General features: G+C 36.9%; 1 long non-coding RNA gene and 1 pseudogene across 1 annotated transcript; one reads left to right on the plus strand and one right to left on the minus strand.

Annotated features, from left to right (window-relative positions):
* Positions 1–189: 189 nt before the first annotated feature.
* LOC143552437 (DNA-directed RNA polymerase subunit beta-like) lies at positions 190–10,875 on the plus strand (annotated as a pseudogene).
* An 8,381-nt stretch (positions 10,876–19,256) lies between these two features.
* On the minus strand, positions 19,257–21,707 carry LOC143552428 (uncharacterized). The gene is made up of 4 exons (XR_013138650.1): positions 21,560–21,707; positions 20,488–20,577; positions 19,610–19,712; positions 19,257–19,501 (listed from the first exon to the last, which is right to left on the minus strand). It is a non-coding gene; the product is annotated as an uncharacterized LOC143552428 (long non-coding RNA).
* Between the last annotated feature and the right edge of the window lie 234 nt (positions 21,708–21,941).

A 21,941-nucleotide genomic window follows, 5' to 3' on the forward strand; every position in this document is an offset into this window, starting at 1 on the left:
ATAACCCAAACGTTTACCAAGCCTGACCGAAGACTACCAACTCCACATGCACCTGAACTACCGGAACAAGAACCTGAACTACTCAGTTCAACAATCCATAAACCAAAACAACAGCCAACCTGAATCACATGTCCACACAGCAACCCCCGTCACATAATACAATTGAATCAAGATGAATACTATGTTAGTATGCATACAGAAGATGAAGAAGGTGAAGGGGATTGGGATGATCAGAATGAAGGGAAAGCTGGTAATTACTCGAAAGTTAGGGCAAATACCGAGTATGCCAAGAAGATGAATTTGAAGATGGCTGGGAGATACTGGAGCAGCGGGTTAATAGTAATCAGTGGGTTGGTAATGGAGACGAGAATGCGGGTGGTAATCGAAATGGTATTGGTAAATAGAGAGTTAATTTGGGAAATTTAAGACTGGATAAAGAACCACAAGGTGGGGCCAAGTTAACAAAAATGGTCAAACAAGAAGAAAATCATATCTCTCATTTAAGGTGCGAATAGTCGGTTCAGACCGGCTATATCTGATGATGCTTCACCGATTGTACCATCAGTTCGTGTGCAGGGAAGAAGAATGTAAATCACGTTCATCTTAAATCAATTGTCTGCTCAAATTTCACTTTATGGCTTTAGAATATCCATATTCTCACTTATCAGATCTAAGAGGCAATATGCAGTTCTATTGGTGAAAAACGTATAGCAACAAGGTAAGATGATCATATATCATTCTTAGAGCATGAATTGTTGCTATTGAAGAATGAGAAGGTTAAGAGAGAGATTGGTAAAGTTGGTACAAAATTTCTGGTTTGTAAAGATTGTGGGAAACTGAGACATAAGACATAAATTGTCCCGATTTGATTACGATGAGGAACCCGAAGAGGTGTATTATGATTTATGCTTACGGGGATTCAAAGGGTCAAGGCTTCAACTCAAACAAACCATTCGGGGTTAAGGAACCATCCAAGTTAAAAATATAGGAACCCTGCAACACAGTCAACCACCAATTTTTCAGGAACCAATCGAAACCGCCAATAAAATAATTACCGTCAAAGCGGCCATCAGCGGAATTTGCAGAATTAAAGTGGTAATGGCGGGTATAACTGAGATACTACCAGGACAATAATACTTCAGGTGGTTATAATTAGAACCAACAGAGAGGATCTTCGAGTAATATTAATGATTCGAATGCCAAGATGGAAGCACTGGTGACGATGGTGACCGACTTGCAGAAAGAAAATCAGAGGAACTTTGTAGCTACCATGGAGAAACAATTTAGTCAACTAGCTTCAGACATGGCTGGATTAAAGAAAACTCCGATCACCTGCCAAATGACACCACAACAAACCCGCAACATTTCAACTTGAGCTCAATGAAAGGGAACAATGTACATGCCAACGCAGTAAGTCTTTACCTAATTTTGAAATTTTTAGTGTTCAAGTGGATCCACAATGACAATTTGTTGAAGGGGTGGTGAAAGATGTTAGTGATGATATTAAAAGTTTTGGCAAATATGAAACAATTTTCCAAAATAACCTTGAATTAAAGAATAATGAAAGATTTTTTTTTTTTTTTTTGTAAAACTTATTCTTGTGATAAGTGTTTAAATGGTAAACTGACCAACATAAGGGATGATGGAGTGTAGAATAATATCACCCCGATTAAACTCCAAGACCCGAGAGTACCACTTTTATCAATTCAAATTGGGGAATCAAAAATTGTTTGGGCACTTCTAGATCTTGGAGCTTGTGTTAGTATCATGTCTGATAGTTTACATGTTTAGTATGAGCTTGGTCAGTTAAAAAAAGGCAAGCATCACCGTGGTGTTAACGGATCAAACTCATTCACTTCCTCGTGGCATGATATCTAATGTGATGGCATATGTGGAGGATTTCTGCTACCCAGTTGACTTTCTAGTACTTGACTATGCTAAAAGCGTGAAGAACACACAACCTATAGTCATACTAGGTAGGCCATTCCTTGCTACAGAACATGCGGTGATTGATTGTGCTAAAGGGAGATTGGGAATTAAATGTGGGAACTGTGACAAACAATTATCATTGTTTGAAAATGCTATTGGCCCTCTTGTTGACAAGGAAAGCCCAATGGAGGATTTTGTTAACAAGTGTGTCTCCTTGAGTAAGGATCACACAAAAGAGGATTTTTTTTGTGATTGACAGGTATGAGCGAGACAGTAGCATGGAGGTGAAAAAACGAAATGAGATAGTGAATGAGGTTAGCGATAATGAGGAAGTAACAACAAGGAAAGGAAAGAAGACGAGAAAGAAGGAGATAAAGAGACCACGTGTACACGATGCAAAACGGAGATTAGCAATGTTTGGCCATGATCTTGGCTTGCCAGTATATTTGGAGTAACTACTTAAGGAAAAGCGTGCATTTACCGATAGGGTTGCACAGAGTCCGCCATGAGTGTGAAAAAAAAGTAAATAAAATTTTATTTTAATTTGGTTTGCATTTTATTTTTAGTTTGTATATTGCTAATTGTTTATTTCAAGTGTACCATCTTAGTAAAAGCTAAGTGAGGGGATACCAAACGGGGAAAAGTTGGAGTTGAAGTGGTCAATGAAAATGTTGTTTGAAAATGAGATTCCAGCTCGTGTGACACAAAGGTTGGACCTTTATCTATTCGCGACACACGAGGACCTAAGGTTTCAGCAAAATTAAAAATTTGGATCACCGATCACATTGAGCTCCTTGGAAATGCATTCATGTTTCTTTTTCTACAAGCATCAGGTATGTGTACATTATGTTATAATTGAACTTTATAGGTGTATTTCTCTAGAAACCCTTACGAGACCTTACTCGCCCACCTAGGCAACCGAGGGGGGGAGTTTAAAGGGTTTGCTGCATACACTAAATGAAACTGTGATTCCTATGAAAGTGAGTTAGATCTTTTAACTAGTTGACTTGCTTAACAAAATTTATTATAAAACTTAATAATTCAGCTTCGTAATTAATTTCTAAAATTGAATTAATAATTTTTATTTCAAAACTTTTTGAAGACCTAAGTTAACCATTATGAGAAGCTTGCTTCTACACGTCTTAAGATTTTGTGATGGGTTCCATTCTTTGGATAAGATGGTTTTTTACCATGCCAACGCATGCACCAAATTGCCATTTATATCGGGTGATTTCGCTTTCATAATCCATTTTGTCATTCTAGTTTAGTATTTAAGAGTGTTATTGTAGAATAAATTGATGTGACCATCACAATAGAGCTCGTTTTCAAAATTGTTAAACAATCAATTTTAACCTCGTCCTCCTAAAATGCTATTCAAATGTTTAAATTCTAAACACCAAGTCAAAGTACTAGAAAGAGCACTATACAGATTGCTGACACTTCTTGTTACTTGACCAAATCACAACAAACAAGAAATACTAGGAGTCACATGACATTTTTCTAACTAAAGCCAAGCTAAGCTAACGGGAGGGAAAGGCCCCGAAGCAAGGAGAAAGATCGTTCTCGTAAAGCAGTACTGGTTCAAGGACTTGGTAGCGAGGGTGTCACTTGTATATTCTCTCCGCAAGGGGAAAGAAAGTGTGCCGCCAAGTCTTGCTCTGGCTTACCAAAAATCATAGGAGTGGTAGCACAACGGCTGACAAGCAAGAAAGGGCACTCCCAGCATGAGGTTACCAATAGGCAATGTTACCCTCAAGTGTGAGGATGAGGGGAAAATTAAAAAAAATGTCATTGCCCGTAGGTAGCTCGAGGGTGCTCAGAAACCAACCAACATTGTTAACTATTAATTACTATTATTAATTTCAAGTTATAGATATTTGGTCGGTGAGCTTATGCTTCTCGATAGTTTTCTCAGCAATTTTTTTCAAAAAGGAAATAAAATTGGGTCGTTTAGATGGGGATAACGAGCCAAGGGGACGGATATACATAATTCATATTGGTAGCCCAACTTCCTTCGTATTGTGAGATAAGCCCCTATACTTAAATACACATTATATATATATATATATATATATATAAGCATGCTAGATAATTATTTGAGTGTAGCCATTATGTTTCACAAGAATTAGAACTTACTTGGCATATGCATGTTGAGATCTTAATACCACCACCTGCAAGGAGAACTAGGACTGTAGAAAACCGGCACATGTAATCTTGTACTCAATAAAAGATCTCTTCTCTACAGTATTCTTTAGAACCCATTTTGAGCCACTTCCCTTTCGTTTGTTAACGCTGATATTACAAACCGTGTTAGTCTTGGCCTTTTATTTAAACCATGTTTGATGAAATTTGGTACATTAGAGTTATATATAGTCAATATGTAGAACATAATACACAATGTATATATGTCTCATTTCATCTTGTACTTGTTATATATGGATAAAAATAAGGGAAAAATGAAAAAAAAAATGATAAGAAAAAGAAAAAAAAGTTGCTAGTTGATATCTCAGTGGTTGCAAATAGCAATATTATATTTGCGAATTTCATTGTTTGTTTGTTTTGAATAAATTGGGTTTCATTCACCTTAGTGAAAAAAATCCTATTCCGCACCCTATCCTAAGCCCCAACATAACTCGCTAGTCCTGATTTTTATGTAATCGATGGTTAATGGATGGATATATGATCGGTAGGCAAGCTTATTACCTTGTGTCTCATAATTGATCTTGAGGGCATATGTATACTAGCGCACTTCTAGCTAGTCCAGATATTAAACCAAGCTGAACTATATATCTTTAAGAGGTATGAACATGTATACTCTGTCTGGAAACAAAGTACACTTGTACAGGCAACTCCATTATTTTAAAGCATCATGAAATATATTTGTCGGGTCATCAATCTAGAAAGTGTCGGCAATTGGGTATGCCTTGGACCTTACTAACATTTATGATGGTAATTGATATACCTATCAATGAGGTTGATGCTTCCATTAGATTTTCCTTGAGGGCAAGCAAGAGATAAGTGTGAGGATGTAATAGTCGGTTATAAATCATGTATTTATTTGTATTATCTTATTAGTTTTATTAAGTTTTTTTTGTTTGAATTATGGTACTTCATACATGCTTTTGATTTTCAGGTTCTTGTGCATTAAAGATACATTTTGGAAGCATGTAATTGAATAATATGAAGTATCGGGATGATCTGTAATAACTTATTATCAAAACTAGAGAATTTGGGTAAAAGTTGGTTTCAGCATATCATTTGCTAAAATCAGAGTATCTTATACTATGTAGAGAAGCAACGTAGATCAGAAAGTTTTAAAGTATGGTTTGTTGAATTAGAGTACCATTTGCTGAGTCATAGTACCATTTGTTGAAACAAGAGTACCATATGTTAGACCAGATTAAGCTACATGGTCACAAACTAAAAACCCTATATAAGGATAAAGTTAGGGTTTGAGAAAATATCATATCTCTGGAGGCTGGAAACCGGAGACCATTCTTGAATAGAGACAACTATTCTTTCATCAAATTAACTCTGAATTCTACTGGAATCACCCAAGTTCCATAATCTAGTTTGTTAAAAGAAGTTTACATGACATATAAAGCAACAAAGGGACTATTGATTTAGATTAACAACTTAAAATAATAATATAATAGCAAGAAGTCATCACTCTAAATGGTACCATAATCTAGTAAACTTTAACCTATATCTATAAAACTTAGGGGACCACAATATAGTAATCTTTAACCTATATCTATAAAACGTAGGGCATCTCCAGTGGGTGTAATGGAATCCCACGTGGAATAGTTTTAAATTTCAAACAAGTGAGTTGTATCATTGTAGAGTTTGTTAGAAATGATATGTATTGAAAACACACACTATTGTTGTCTCTTTGTAGATGGGGCCAACAACCACATTTAAAATGCATGCAATTAATTTCAACGGAACCTTTTTTTGATTTTTTTACTTAAAGCACTAAAATTTTAATAGATAAAACCCTATAATCTACCATATGTGTATACGTATACAAACCTTCATTCACATATATCACACAAACGAATAATCTCTAGCTCCAATTTCTCTTTACCGGTTTAAATTCCATTACACAAACAATGAGCTCGAGCGACGAAAAACAATGCATTCTTCTCCTTCACGTGGTCTTTTAGACACATACGACTCGAGTAACGAAGAAAATACCCAATAACCTCCTCCACCTCCACCCACAATTACTATTTTTACTCCTTATACTAATGATAATATGTTCATGCAATGCGTTATACAACAGTTCAAGAAACTTTGTCTGATATAGTTGAAAACATCTTTATGGCAGTTTATGATTTGTCAAGTACCGGAGCAGGCTCAAATTCTACGCCACGTCCAAAGCGGAAGCGCAAAATAATATACGGAAGTCGAGATGAGGAGGTGCGCATCTTTGGAACGACTACTTTTCTCTCATATCAGTGTGCCTCGAACACATATTTAGACGTCGGTTTCTGATGAGTCGTACACTTTTCCTTATAATTGTCAATTATGTGTCTTCTAATTACCAATACTTTAGACAAAGAAGAGATGTTTCAGTAAAAATGCACATCCGCCATACGTCAGTTGGCATACGGCACGGGAGCTGATCCAACCGATAAATAGGTACGGATCGGTGAACCTACAGCCAAGGAATGTTTAAAAATATTTTTCCAGTATGTAATCAAACTATATTCAAAAGCATATCTTAGAATACCTAATGAAAACGACATTCAACGGTTATTCGAGACTCATGAAAGCCGACACGGCTTTCCAGGAATTCTAGGTAGTATAGATTGCATGCATTTTCCATGGAAAAAGTGTCCAGTTTCTTGGAAAGGGCAATATACCAGAGGTGATCATGGATGTCCCACCATAATGCTAGAGGTGGTTGCATCATGTGACCTTTGGATTTGGCATCCTTTTTTTAGAGTTGCGGGATCGATCAATGACATCAACGTCATAAATTAGTTACCGGTTGATGTGCGTAAAGTGGTATATAAAATTTTAGCAAATAATGACCAAGCACAACGAGTAATAAAAACCTAGAATATCCTAAACTAAACCATTAGTAACAGACAAGTGAACCTATCGGGTGTAGAATAGCTATGGGAAGATCGGGAAGATCGAACCCTATAGACACTTATTAAATTAACGAAACTAGTTATAAAAGCTAATTTAAAGTAATAATTAAGAAAATATATATTTTTGGATTTTTATTTATTTTATTTTAAAAACTAATAATTAATTAAACTAATTACTTAATTAAATTAAAGTAAACTAGAAAATTAAATTACCGAATAAGACTTTAGTAAATTCAAATGAGAGCAAGAGTTACCTAGGCAAGGAATCCGAATTGTGATGACTCGGGCTTTTATCGATACGAGAAAATGTTATGGGAACCGGGAATCTAAAGGCATGAAACTCTAGGAAACTTAATGGATCCTTAATCACTCTCAATGTGTCATCTAAAAAGAAATCTTAGAGATCATGTAAAAACACCGGCTTATTAGTTCACCTGTCAGTTCACCAACTATGATTAATTACCCTAGAAAACAGCTAACCCGTCGGTTTCACTATCTCAATGCACCTAAGTACACGGGGTGGTTTTTGAACAGTCTAAAGGACACGGGTAAACAGTGAAATTAAGGCAAAAATAGGCAAACCTCCTGTCAGATAATTTAACCTAAAACCCTAACAACGCAGACAAACCCGACAACTTATCACCCGTCGGATATTTAAGCTAGTAAGAATATAAACTTCTAATAATATGCCAAAAATCATTGCGCATAAATAGAAGCACCAAAGCACCAAAAAAAATAAATATTGTTGATGTGTTGCAATGATTGTTGACCACCTCAAACAAAGATATAATAATATTAATTCTAATATTGTGGATGTGTGGTTCGCGGCTCCCAAAAAAACCTCACGTAGGTTATGTAATAATAATAACAAGTATTTTAGCCCCGCGTTGCTGGGGCGGTCGATTAACGACAACTATATATGATGATGATCATCATCATAGGATCGAATGCATTGTCATCCTAGACCTTATAACTAAGTTGAAGGTCATCTAGGTAAAATGTGGCCAAAAATTGTTAAACAGAATAGCTACCACGGCTTCCTCGCTAGCAATGGTCTCGAATCGGAACCCGACAATGGTTGATGATCATCATTCGTAGGCTCAGATACGTGACCATTATAGCTGTTAGCAAACAAATTGATGAAAGGGTGATCGTAAAGCCGCCGCTAAACAATACACTACATAGTAACCAAACCGACCGAAAAAAACGTAAAGGCGTAAAGTCGTGGGCAGGTCAACAATAGACCACAAACGACAAACACAACAGCCTATTGCCATCACGATTCCACCGCAATTTTCGAATCAGAACCCAATGGCGATAAACGGTCATCATGATGGGCTCATATACATGACTGTTATAGCTGTTATCAACCAAACCGATAGACCACAATCGGCAAACACAAAGGGCACAAACCTTTATACAGAGTCGTTTAATGGTAAATTCGGATAAAAAAAGGACAAACCTATCAAAGTTGAAGCAACTGCTACCTTCGCCGGCCACTGAACCACGACACCAACGCCCTCCAGTGCCACCAAGGGTTTCGAATTGAAACCCGGCATTTTTTATTTAGGGATGAAAGATCAACAAACAGAGGACGGTGAGTGAAAGTTACATGAATACGAAGACGATAGCGAAGGGTGATGAAGAAGACGGAGGCTTTACCTGAATGTATGCAATCTGACGAGAAGCTAATATACCTGAATGTATACAGTTTATAACTTAATATAGTCCGTGATAAGTCATACCAACTATGAGGGGTACGTGTCAGGTAGAGAGCTCACAATGTCATGAACAGTAAATCTGAAAGAGGAGCTCAATGTTACTTTTTGATATATATATATATATATAATACTAGTTTTTGTTCCCGTATTAAGGGGGTGTTTTATATTGTTTTTTTAATATTTATTTATTTTTTGAATTTATAACTTTTTTATTGTATGAAAGTTAATAATATACTTATGGTTTGATAATATAAATTGTTTCACAAATAAATGAGATGTTATAACCCGGTTTTAAAGCTATATAGTTTTGATAAGACCCAAGACCCGTTTATTTTTTACTATAAAATTGGCTTTTTTAATTATAAATAATATTTATGAAAGTTAATAATATACTTATGGTATAACTGGACACCAACTCCTCAGAACTTGGTAAATTCAACTCCATTAACAGATACTTATAAAGTTTTTTTCCGTTTACACCCATTATCTCAAGTTTTGGATCGAACTAATCCATTGACACAAATAGTTCATGGGAGAAAATTGAGTTATTTGGGCCCGGGGGGATTGACTGCGCGAACTGCTACTTTTCCAATACGAGATATTCATCCTAGTACCTATGGGCGTATTTGCCCAATTAACACATCTGAAGGAATAAATGTTGGACTTATTGGATCCTTAGCAATTCATGCGAGGATTGGCCGTTCGGGGTCTCTAGAAAGTCCGTTTTATAAAATTTCTGAGAGATTAAAAGGGGCACAAATGCTTTATTTATCACCGGGTAGAGATGAATACTATATGGTAGCGGCACGAAATTCTTTGGCCTTGAATCAAGGTATTCAGGAAGAACAGGTTGTTCCAGCTCGATATCGTCAAGAATTCCTGACTATTGCATGGGAACAGGTTCATATTCGAAGTATTTTTTCTTTCCAATATTTTTCTATTGGAGCTTCCCTCATTCCTTTTATCGAGCATAATGACGCGAATCGGGCTTTAATGAGTTCTAATATGCAACGCCAAGCAGTCCCTCTTTCTCAGTCCGAGAAGTGCAATGTTGGAACTGGATTAGAAGGCCAAGCGGCTCTAGATTCAGGGGCTCTTGCTATAGCTGAACACGAAGGAAAGATTTTTTATACCGATACTGACAAGATCCTTTTATCAGGTAATAGAAATACTCTAAGGATTCCATTAGTTATGTATCAACATTCCAACAAAAATACTTGTATGCATCAAAAACCCCAGGTTCGGCAGGGTAAATGCATTAAAAAGGGACAAATTTTAGCGTATGGTGCTGCTACAGTTGGTGGCGAACACGCTTTGGGTAAAAACGTATTAGTAGCTTATATGCCATGGGAAGGTTACAATTTTGAAGATGCGGTACTCATTAGCGAGCGCTTAGTATATGAAGATATTTATACTTCTTTTCATATACGTAAATATGAAATTCAGATTAACCAAGGCACCGAAAGGTCACTAATGAAATTCCGCATTTAGAAGTCCATTTACTCCGAAATTTAGACAAAAATGGAATTGTAATGCTGGGATCTTGGGTGGAAACCGGTGATATTTTAGTAGGTAAATTCACGCCCCAAATGGTGAAAGAATCATCATATGCCCCAGAAGATAGATTGTTACGAACCATACTTGGCATGCGGGTATATACTTCAAAAGAAACTTGTCTAAAACTACCTATTGGCGGCAGGGGTCGGGTTATTGATGTGAGATGGGTCCAGAGCTCTAAGACAAATGAGACAGAGAAAACAGAAAGTATTCGTGTATATATTTTACAGAAACGTGAAATAAAAATAGACGATAAAGTAGCTGGAAGACATGGAAATAAGGGTATCATTTCAAAAATTTTACCTAGACAAGATATGCCTTATTTGCAAGATGGAAGAGCTGTTGATATGGTCTTCAATCCATTAGGAGTACCTTTGCGAATGAATGTAGGACCAATTTTTGAATCTTCACTCGGGTTAGCGGGGGATTTGCTAGACAGACATTATCGAATAGTGCCTTTTGATGAGAGATATGAACAAGAAGCTTCGAGAAAACTGGTGTTTTCTGAATTATATGAAGCCAGTAAGCAAACAGCGACCAAAAACCATTTATTTTTTTTACTATAAAATTGTTTTTTTAATTTAAATAATATGTATCTTTTTTAAATAAATAAGATATTAATTTTTAGTATATCCTATTTTATAGGATTTTTACATCAATAATTTGGTGAAAATAGTTTTTTATTTAATGAGATGTTATAACCCGTTTAAGAAATATTTTTGTTTGGTAAGACCCATACTCATGAATTCGGGTCAAATGCATGAGAAGCCTCCATTTAAAAAATCAAGCAAATCTGGTGACTCCAAAAAAAAGGGGACGACTACATCGCGACACGTAGGATTTTTATGTTTTCGTTTATATATATATATATATATATATATATATATATATATATATATATATATTATAGATTCTCCCCAAGAAATAATAATTATCATATATATGACGGCTTCTGGAGTACTTCGTAATAATAATAATTTCTTTCAAAGTAGGGTCAATAATACATGTCTTCAAATCTTGAAGGCCCTCTCATATTCTTTTTTGTCCACCGACACAAGTAATGGATTGATAGATAAATGTGATGTGGGCTTCACTTCCATCAAGTCTTGTGGGCCATCATCAGTTTTAGACTTCTCTCGTCATGTTATTATCCACAACAAATAAAATGGTGAGTAACATATTTCACTTAAATGCACATCACATCATTTAATTGAAAGACACACTTTATAATAATTATACTAACATATTCAAATATTCACCCGTTGGTTTTAAGTTAGTAAAATTACTCTACTTTAGCCCGTTGTCTCTCGAAACCATTAAACTCACATATGAGCCAATTAATACAATATTCAGTTAAAAAAACTAGCTCAAAAGTATTTAAAAGTATAGGAAATATGTATAATAATATGTATATAATTTAGCCCATATCAAATATCCCCACACTTAAACTTTTTTCGTCCTCGAAAAATATGTATTGCAATGGAATCTTAATTCAAAATCGATCTTTAAAACATATAAGTTACTTTTAAGCATAGATAAACGCAAAAACCGTGATTGCCGATATTGTTGTCCACCTAAACTCAGGCACCAACCTATCGAACCCCAAATTTCATTAAGCGTTTTAAAGTTCAAAAGCTACAGCTACACCTACCCCATCTCAGACAAAGAGAGCTAAAAGAAATAGAGTCGAAGCATACCGGTTCGACAAATCACCATAAGCCAAGGACTCGTTGATGGTACTAATTAGATGCACTCGGTGGAATTTGATGGATGAATGGTCATGAGAAGGCCTTACGAGCAATTCCTAAATATTATTGGACTTTGTCCTATAAATCCCTAATTTAATATTTATTGACTAAGAACGTCGAGCCCCAATAGTGTATCCTCAGAATCACTATCCCCTTGGTAACACGTAAACTCTCAGCCCCGTCTAGTATGTGCATCTTTGGCCTCTTTTACTAACTTTGGAGAATGCTTATTTGGCATTTTACAATACATAACTTTTCACATTCAATTGCTTTTTGGAACAACTTTTCGGAGCACACTTTCAAAACATACTTTTTTTTTCTTTTTCTTTTTTGTATATCACCCTTAATATATAATTATTTTCTAGGCTCGTAAAAAGATGGACATGTGGTGGTGTGGTGGTTTCAGTGCATTTAAGTCTTACACTCTCAAAGTTTTTAGATTATGGTAATCCTCCATAAGAATCGAAATTCGGTCTCACCGTTTTTCAAATAATTAGATATATAAAATATGCTAAAGAGGGTTATCAAAGCTAGTTGGGCCTACCGACACATCCCAAATTAAGTGCGCTACCTTTTATTTAATCTCATATATAATAGTAGTTTTAAAAGATCAACCCTAAACCCTATACGCAAAATATATTTTTGGGACATTTTTTTTAAGTTTTTCAATTTTTTTATATATATCTTTTTTTTTGTTTTTTATATCTATTTTTTGTTTTTTTTTTTTGAAATTTTTTTTATAAAAATCTAAAAACGTCAGTTTCCCAGCCCCATACTTAAATTTCACATTCTCCTCAATGGGAGACAAGAAAAAAACAAAAATAAAGCAGAAATAAAATAAAATAAAATAAAATAAAATAAAACAAAGCATAAAGAAAATGGAACAGATTCCCCTGGTAATATGGCAATGATCTGTGTATGTCATGTTCCAATAAAGCGACCGTATAGCATTTCTTTCGGGGCGACAGCTTCTGGGTACCCTCTACAATCAAATAAGCTAGAACGCCCCCGTCCGAATGGAGATTGAGTACGAACGAAAGTATCCAAACCTGCAAAACAAAGCTCAAAGCACCCAAAGCAGACATCAAACAGACTCTAAAAACTTAAAACAGACTCAAAATACAAAAATAATAGAAAACAAATAAAAAGTATACAAACTCTACACTCAGGTATTACCCGAGGCCTATCCCTATCAAGCAATCAATGTAGGGATATCGAGGAGAAATACATCTTCCTCGACCGAATCAACCGGCCCACCGATATAATGCTTTAACCTATGGCCGTTCACCTTCCACGCTCTCCCCTCATGACCAACTAACTCAACTGCATCGTGCGGGAATGCCGCCTTCACCGTATACGGACCAACCCATCTCGATCTAAGCTTACCTGGAAACAACTTCAGATGGGAATTATAAACCAACACTCGATCCCCACACTTGAACTCTTTCACCTTCTTTAACTTTCGATCATGCAACGCCTTCGTACGCTCCCTATAACTCCATGATCTCGCGTACGCCTCATCTCTCAGCTCCTAAACCTCATGAATTTGGAGACACCGGTTTTTCGCAGTTTGGGTTAGGTCAAGATTAGCGGATCTCAACGCCCATATGCTCTATGCTCTAACTCAATCGGTAGATGGCACGCTTTCCCATAAACCATCCTAAAGGGTGTGGTCCCAATAGGCGTTTTAAACGCTGTGCGGAAAGCCCAAAGTGCGTCATCCAACTTGTCATAACAGTCCTTTCGGTTCTTGCCGACAGTTTTCTCTAGAATTCGCTTCACTCCTCGGTTTGCGTTCTCCACTTGCCCACTCGTCTGTGGATTATAGGCGGTAGACAATCGGTGGGTGACCCCATACCGTGCCAACGCCTTCTCCATATGGGCATTACAGAAATGTGTGCCCCTATCACTGATCAAGGCCTTGGGAGTACCAAACCGACAGAACAACCTCTTCAAGAATCCCACTACAACTCGGGCGTCGTTAGTGAGCAAGGCTTGAGCTTCAACCCACTTGGAAACGTAGTCGATAGCCACGAGAATGTATCGGTTCCCTCGAGAAGAGGGGAACAGACCCATGAAATCAATGCCCCAAACGTCAAAAACCTCACAAACCTGAATAGGGTTTTGGGGCATCTCATTAAGGGATGAGATGTTACCAATGCGCTGACATGCGTCACATTGTCTGACAAACTTGTGTGAGTCTTTGAAAATCGATGGCCAAAAAAAGCCGAAATCTAGAAATTTCCTAGCGGCGGAAGATGAACCATGATGACCTCCAGTTAAACCCTCATGACAATGCCTAAGAATCTCACGCCCCTCTTCCCTACTCACACACCTTCTCAACACTCGATCGGAGCCTACACGAAACAAATACGGCGCATCCCATATGGAGTGGCTGGCGTCTGCGAAAAACTTCCTCCTCTGCTGATAACTCATGTCCTTGACCACCACTCCTTCAGCCAGATAATTCGCAATGTCGGAGAACCACGACAGACCCTCCTCTTCAGCACTCACGTACAAAACTGGCTCTCTCTCAAATCTCAATCTTACCATCATCAACGACTCGTGGGGAAACTTATCCCCGATGACATCCTCTTTAATTTCCTCTTTCTTCGGATCCTCCAGACGTGATAAGCGATCCGCAGCAACATTCTCCGCTCCTTTTTTTATCTCTAATCTCAATATCGAAGTCGGAAAGAAAGAGAATCCATCGTATCAGGCGAGGCTTGGCATCTTTCTTGGAGAAAAGGTATCGCAATGCCGCATGATCAGTATAAATGATGGTTTTGGACAACACAAGATAAGAACGAAATTTGTCGAACGCGAAGACCAATGCTAGAAGCTCCTTCTCAGTAATCGTGTAATTCTCCTGAGCATCATTGAGGGTCTTACTTGTTTAATAGATAGGATGGAAGCGCTTGTCCTTCCGCTGACCTAAAACAGCCCCGAATGCAAAATCACTAGCTTCGCACATGAGCTCGAAGGGTAAGCTCCAGTCGGGTGCTACTAAGACGGGGCATTAACCAACTGCCCCTTGAGAAACTCAAACGCCTTCAGACAATCAGCATCGAAGTCGAATGTGACGTCCTTCTCTAGAAGGCGAGTCATGGGCCGGGTGATCTTAGAAAAATCTCTAATGAACCTACGATAAAAACCCGCATGCCCGAGAAAACTCCGAACTAATTTCACACTAGTCGGTGGAGGAAGTCTACAGATGTGTCGATTTTAGCTCTGTCTACCTCAATACCGCCGCGCGAAATCTTGTGCCCGAGCACAATGCCTTTAATCACCATGAAGTGGCACTTCTCCCAGTTCAACATCAACTTAGTCTCTATGCATCGCTTCATCATCCTCTTATGATTAGATAGACATTGATCGAATGAGTCCCCGTATACCAAAAAATCGTCCATGAAACTCTCGATCATGTCCTGGAATATCGTTACCATGCAACGCTGGAAAGTAGCTGGAGCATTACATAACCCGAAAGGCATATTTTTGTACGCGAAGGTACCGTATGGGCATGTAAATGTGGTCTTTTCCTGATCCTCATGTGCGACCGGGATCTGGAAACCTGAAAATCCATCAAGAAAACTGTAAAACTGTCGTCCCGACGGACGCTCCAACATCTGATCGATGAACGGAAGAGGAAAGTGGTCTTTCCTAGTAGAGTCGTTAAGCCTCCTGTAGTCGATATACACCCTCCAACCTGTGACTGTCCTAGTCGGAATAAGCTCGTTACGCTCGTTAGTGACAACTACCATCCCTCCCTTCTTAGGGACAACCTGAACGGGACTCACCCATGAAGAATCGGAGATGGGATAGATCAGGCCTGCGTCGAGGAGTTTGATAACTTCCTTTTTTACCACCTCCGACATGTTAGGGTTGAGCATCCTCTGAGGTTGGATTACAGGCTTGTACTCATCCTCCATGAGTATCCTGTGCGTGCAAAAGTTCGGGTTAATGGCCTGGATGTCCACGAGTTTCCACGCAATAGCCTGTTTATGTGCCTTGAGCACATCAAGCAGCCTCGACTTCTCATCATCCGTCAACTGAGAAGAACGATAACAGGCAAATCGGCATCACCGTCCAAGAAAACGTACTTCAAATGAGGAGGTGGCTCTTTAAGCTCGAGGGATGGTGGTGCCTCAATCGATGGTCTCACCTTCGGTCCCTCGGTACTATCGGCAACCGTGAACTCTTGCTCAATGGTGCTTGCTACCATTGTGGAAACCCAAATCATCTCCGTAATGCATGTCCTCAACTTACACAAGCTCATCAAGCCCAATCCATGACTACACCATACTACTTGACCCATGCTTACCGGGCTCAAACCCATCAACCTTATGTCCCTCAAGCTCCTCCCATCAATCAAGGTCAACCTTACTTAACCCAACACTACCAAACCTCGCAACCACAAGCTCAAGTTTACCAGACATATTTCTACCAAACAACCTTCTTGCAAGCTGTTCAAGCTCACGTTATTCAAGATACCCCAAATCAATCTACCTTGACTGCTACAACTCTTATAAATGCAACTTCTCAAGGTGCTTCAAGTCACGTCAATTAAACTACTCAAGGACCCCAAAGACTTTTGTCGTTTTCTTTACCTGTCTTTATTATCTTGTCTTTTCTTAAATACGTATTGTAACGCCTCTTTATGGCCTTATTTCCGTATTTGGACTATTTATCTTCTATAATATATAAAGTTTCTTTTGATTTAAATAGATTGTTTATTGAAGCCTACTTCTATCTTACTCCTTTACCTTCATTGACCCTAACTATTATAAGTTACCCTTCTTAAACTTTAATTCTTTACGTTTAAAAGTTGTCTTAAAAATTTCTTTACTTTATTAAAATTCACTGCAACTTTTGAAATTATTTTATACTTTGATGACTTTCTAGTGTCTTAAATTAAAACTCCATAAAATTTTTGTTTACTCAAAGTCATGTTTTACTTAAATGATTGGTAAACCCACACGATGAGACGAATAATGTGGACCATCCGACGATAACAATAATTATGGTCCGGAACATGATTATCGAAGTCCTCGCATGGAAATCATGATGCGTATGATTGTGTGTCATAATATAGAATTGAAATTGGTTGGAATAACGGTACAAATGTAAAGATGATAAGGACATGGTGGATACGCCGCTGGTACATCCTATATATAAGTGCCCTTATCGGATTTGCATTTGGAGCGTTATTTTAACTATTCAAAGTTTGGTGTTATGATAATTTTTTTTTAAATCTTCCTTTCCTCGAAATTTAATGGTGTTGTTATAGTATTCTTCAATTTCGGGACGAAATTCTCTAAAGTAGGGGAGACTGTAACTACTCAAGATTTTAACTTATTATTTTTCATAACCGTTACCCTTTTGTTTCCATGTTTGGGAAATCTTATCACGTTTATTGAGCAACTAATATTTTGTTTAAATGTTTATTATATATATATATCTATATATTATAATATAAATACTTTGAAACATATACCATTTAAACCCAAAACTAAACTTTTACCCCTAAATGTTTCCATCTCTAAACACCAAGGATCATATTGCAAATTCTATTATTTTTATTAAACCATATGAATCTTATAACCCGTCACCCAGATCCGAACCAGCCCTAGACCCATTTATTCTATCCGGGTACCCAATCCAAACTCCAATCCAATTCCCATTAGCGAAATTTGGTTAACTTGGACCTTAATTATCGCTATGTATAATGTTAATTGATATCATAGTTATATTCGGCCTAAATAAACGATCTAAACATGTTAATATAATATCAATTTGATCCATTTTTCCATTTATAACTAAACCGACAATCCTAATTCTTGATGGACACGAAATCGATTGTTATAATGCAATTAATTTACACGATTCAATCCTCAAACCTTAGCCGACGTTACCCCCATATTTAATTAGATTAGTTTGGTCTATTTTCTGTTCGTTCATAACCCATCAGCGCCGCTACTGTTTCTGTATGATTAACCCTCTTCCGATCTTCATACGAGGTAATTGTTTACATCATTAGAATCGCGTTTGTGTGGGGATCAAAATCCCTAAGTCTAATTTACTTTAACATCAACAGATTTGGCTAATTGAATTCGCTATCTTAATCAAATCTGCTGGTGCTTGTGTCTGTTTAAAATATATCAAGTCTAGATTATATAGCATGTACTAGATAAGCCCAACTGGTTAGTTCAGATAACTTATGGGGGGCAGGTCGCGGGTTCGAGACCCTGCCACCCCGATTTTTCAGTTTATTTTGTTATTTATTTTTTTTAAATCTCTATTAAGTATATAATTAATATTAATAATCAAATAAAACTATTTTATTGAAAACCGAGTTTATGATACTTTCTTAACTCACGTTTTCATTCGCGTATATATATATATATATCAAGTAAACTATATATATATATATAAATATGTTTTTAAAACTAAAGAAAAAAATATAATATTTTCAAGATATGTTTCACTACTAGAAAAATAGGCATTTGCGACAGTCTTTTCGGTCGCAAAACGGTCGCAACTGTCCTGTTGCGACCGCTTTGCAACCGAAAATGCAATCGGAAAAACACAGGTCGCAACATTTTGCGAATGCTGTTACAATTGCGACTACTATTACCGTCGCAAATTTTGCAATCATTGCCGCAAATTTTGCGACTCCTGCTGCGGTCGCAAATCTAGCTACCCATGCAGCGGTCGCAATTTTTGTAACCACTAAGGCAGTCGCAAATCTAGCTACCCCTGTCGCGGTCGCAATTCTAGCTACCACTGCAGCCGTCGCAACTTTTGTAACCACTAATGCGGTCGCAAATCTTGTAACCGCTGGTGTTGTCGCAAATCTTGTGACTATAAGGTTTGCTGTTGTCTTTGGTCGCAATGCAATAGTAATCTTTTTTGCTAAAATATTAAAAAACTTACACACACACGCAATATTTACAAAATAATATAAACTAGTATTTCAAACCCCCGCAACGAATCGTAATCAAAGACTAAAGACATCCAAATGTTACAATGAAATCCAATGAAATCTGTCATATATTAACAGTCGTTTATAACAATAGAGACTTCATATACAAAAACAAAACTACCCTACATGCTTTATCACCACCACCAATCTAGATGGAAAAACAAATGATCTGAAATGCAGCCAAAAAAGTAGTTAGCTGATACACTAACCGGTTGAATTCATTATGCAAGTCATTAATGTTTTAAATAAATTATGCATTTTTTTCAAACCATAATCAAATATTGGTATGATTGATGGCGGCTTACATGAAATTTGGAGGCTTGTCGATGCCATGGTCCTCGCATGAGAATCCGCTTTGGAGGAATTCGACAAGGCAGAGATGAACCGCACATCTGCTCCTTAACTAACAAAGCTGCAATCTTTTGACTAATGGAGCTGCAATCTTGCTGGCATGTTTTACATCTAAAATAATAATTTACTTCAAACAAAGGTATATAATATATACAAAATAAAAGCCCCAAGATTCCCATTGTTTTGACTCGCAATCCCATAAATAATACAAGAGTTTACCTGTTAATGTAAACTTGTCAACCAAGCTGACTCAAATTAGACTGTAAAGCTGCCGACAAAACACCGAGTCACAATCGTCATCCGATCAACGATAGACCGGAATCTGTAACCACAACAGCGAAAACCGACTAAAAGGCTGCAGTAAAGACACTTGCTAAAAACAGAATGACAACAACAGGCAGCTGCCATGCAGTTTGTAAACGATTTGTAAACGAGCCGATGACTTATAATCAAACTATAAACAGGCTGTAATAAGCAGGTTATATGTGAGTTGTAAACGAGCCCATGGTATATAATCATATTATTAACAGGCTATAACTAAATATAATCTAGCCAACCCGTTTGCAACTTGTCTAAAATGAATTGTAATCTCAAACAACCAGTTACTAAGCACGCCTTTCGATCCTAAACTGATTATTATGAAAACTAAAGTGATAGTTTGACTTTCACAAGTCAAACTTTCAAACTATAAACGGGCTGCAATAAACCGTTTACAGCGGGGTTGTAATAAACATGTTACAGATGAGTTGTAAACGGGCCCATGGTATATGATCATACTATTAACGGGCTGCGACAAACATGTTTAACGAGTTATAAATTGATACTAGGTATTTTACTAGGCATATGCAAGTAAAGTGTAAGACCCATGAAACCACTTAAATATTATAGTTTGCATTCATAATCATACCTATTAAAATTATTGGTAAAGGAGAATTAGTTTTAGATCTAGCGGTTCATGATCTACTGGTCTTTAATTAGTTCATATGCAATTAGTATAGTCAACCTGTTTTTTGAGTTCCTAAACTGATTTTGTTAATAAATAAAATAGCCAACTATCATATATTTATGCATATGACAGGTAAGGGTGAGTTGCATACCTTGTGCAAGCAAAGTAGTAGAGAAAACACACTTCAATTGTCGACTCGTACAGTTTAAACACGTATTTGAATCAATACTTCTATTTCCTCCTATAACGATAGAAAAGGAAAAATAATTAATAAGAATAACAACATTGCTGAATAATATTGTGCTATTGAACTATAAACATGTATATAAAGATGGCTAAACTATTAGTACATAAATATGTAGTCAAGCATGGGCATGACAATTACAAGACAAAACCAAGGTTTAAACGAGCATGCTGCTTTACTTCTTCATTTTCGATCAGTTGCCAGAAAAAGTAAATGAACAAATACGAACATGCTCCGTAGTATTCACTCGATTCGTTTAAAAGCCTTATCTAAATCATCTAAATAAGACCATTTAGAACGTTTTATGCATTAAAAACATAAGTTTGCATGTTTCTGGCATGTTTGACCAATTATAATCAACCCAAAAAATGCGTCAGATTAAAAACATAGTGTTCGACAATTATTGATCACCATAATCTCTTGTTAATGATTAATTAAATCCTAACCTAGACAGATTGCTAAATTCCCTATGCTTTATCTCACTTCTAATCTGTTAGGCATTTCACTGAACACCTGGTGAGCAGCATCAATCCCTTCTATTCTCTAGGATCAATTAATCATCAAAATCACCCCCAAAAACCACTAAATGACTCGTATAAAGCTCTAAAACCCTAGAATCATATCCAACAATCACCGAATAACAAGATTTATCTCTAAAACCCTAGAATGCGAAAATAATAGACGAAAATCAATTCAGATTCAGTTCAGATCCAACAATCACTGAATCACTAGATTCAACAATCACTAAATCATTACAAATCAATCAGCTACAACACATATTACGTGATTATAGTAAAGTATCTTCATAAAATCATTACAAATAACTAATTAGCAATCTAACCTAACCGAACAACCTAACAATAACCGGCACTATTGAGAATTTAACCGATATAACCTAATCGTTAATACTAACAATCAATCAAAATCCATGGCAACTAATTGGTAAAAAGTGATGAGAAAACGAACCGGACGAATTAACCGATGAAGCGGCAGCGGAGATCGTCAGAGTGACGTTATCTCGCAACGTAGATCGCCGGAGTGATGTTAACGGCAGCGGATGAGCAGAGATTGATGATCGTCGTGACGGACTGACATGAGAGATGTTCAACAGAGATTGCAAACGAGCCCTATATATGTTTTAGAAATTAATAATTTACCCCTATATGTTTTAGAAATAAACTTTACAGTATTTTTTTATTTTTATGTGGTGACTGGTGAGTGGTGACAACATTTGATGTTGGTGTTGCTTAGCAGAGCCGAGCCAGAACTCAAATAGGCCCGAGCTCGGTTTATTTAACTTTCATATAACTCGAGCTTGAGCTTAAGCTTGGTTTGTTTTAATCTCTATTCTTAAAGCTCAA

This window comes from Bidens hawaiensis, unplaced genomic scaffold, assembly GCF_021521415.1.
Source record: "Bidens hawaiensis isolate Kalapana, Puna unplaced genomic scaffold, B.hawaiensis_p1.1 tig00016869_1, whole genome shotgun sequence".
Lineage (NCBI taxonomy): Eukaryota > Viridiplantae > Streptophyta > Magnoliopsida > Asterales > Asteraceae > Bidens > Bidens hawaiensis.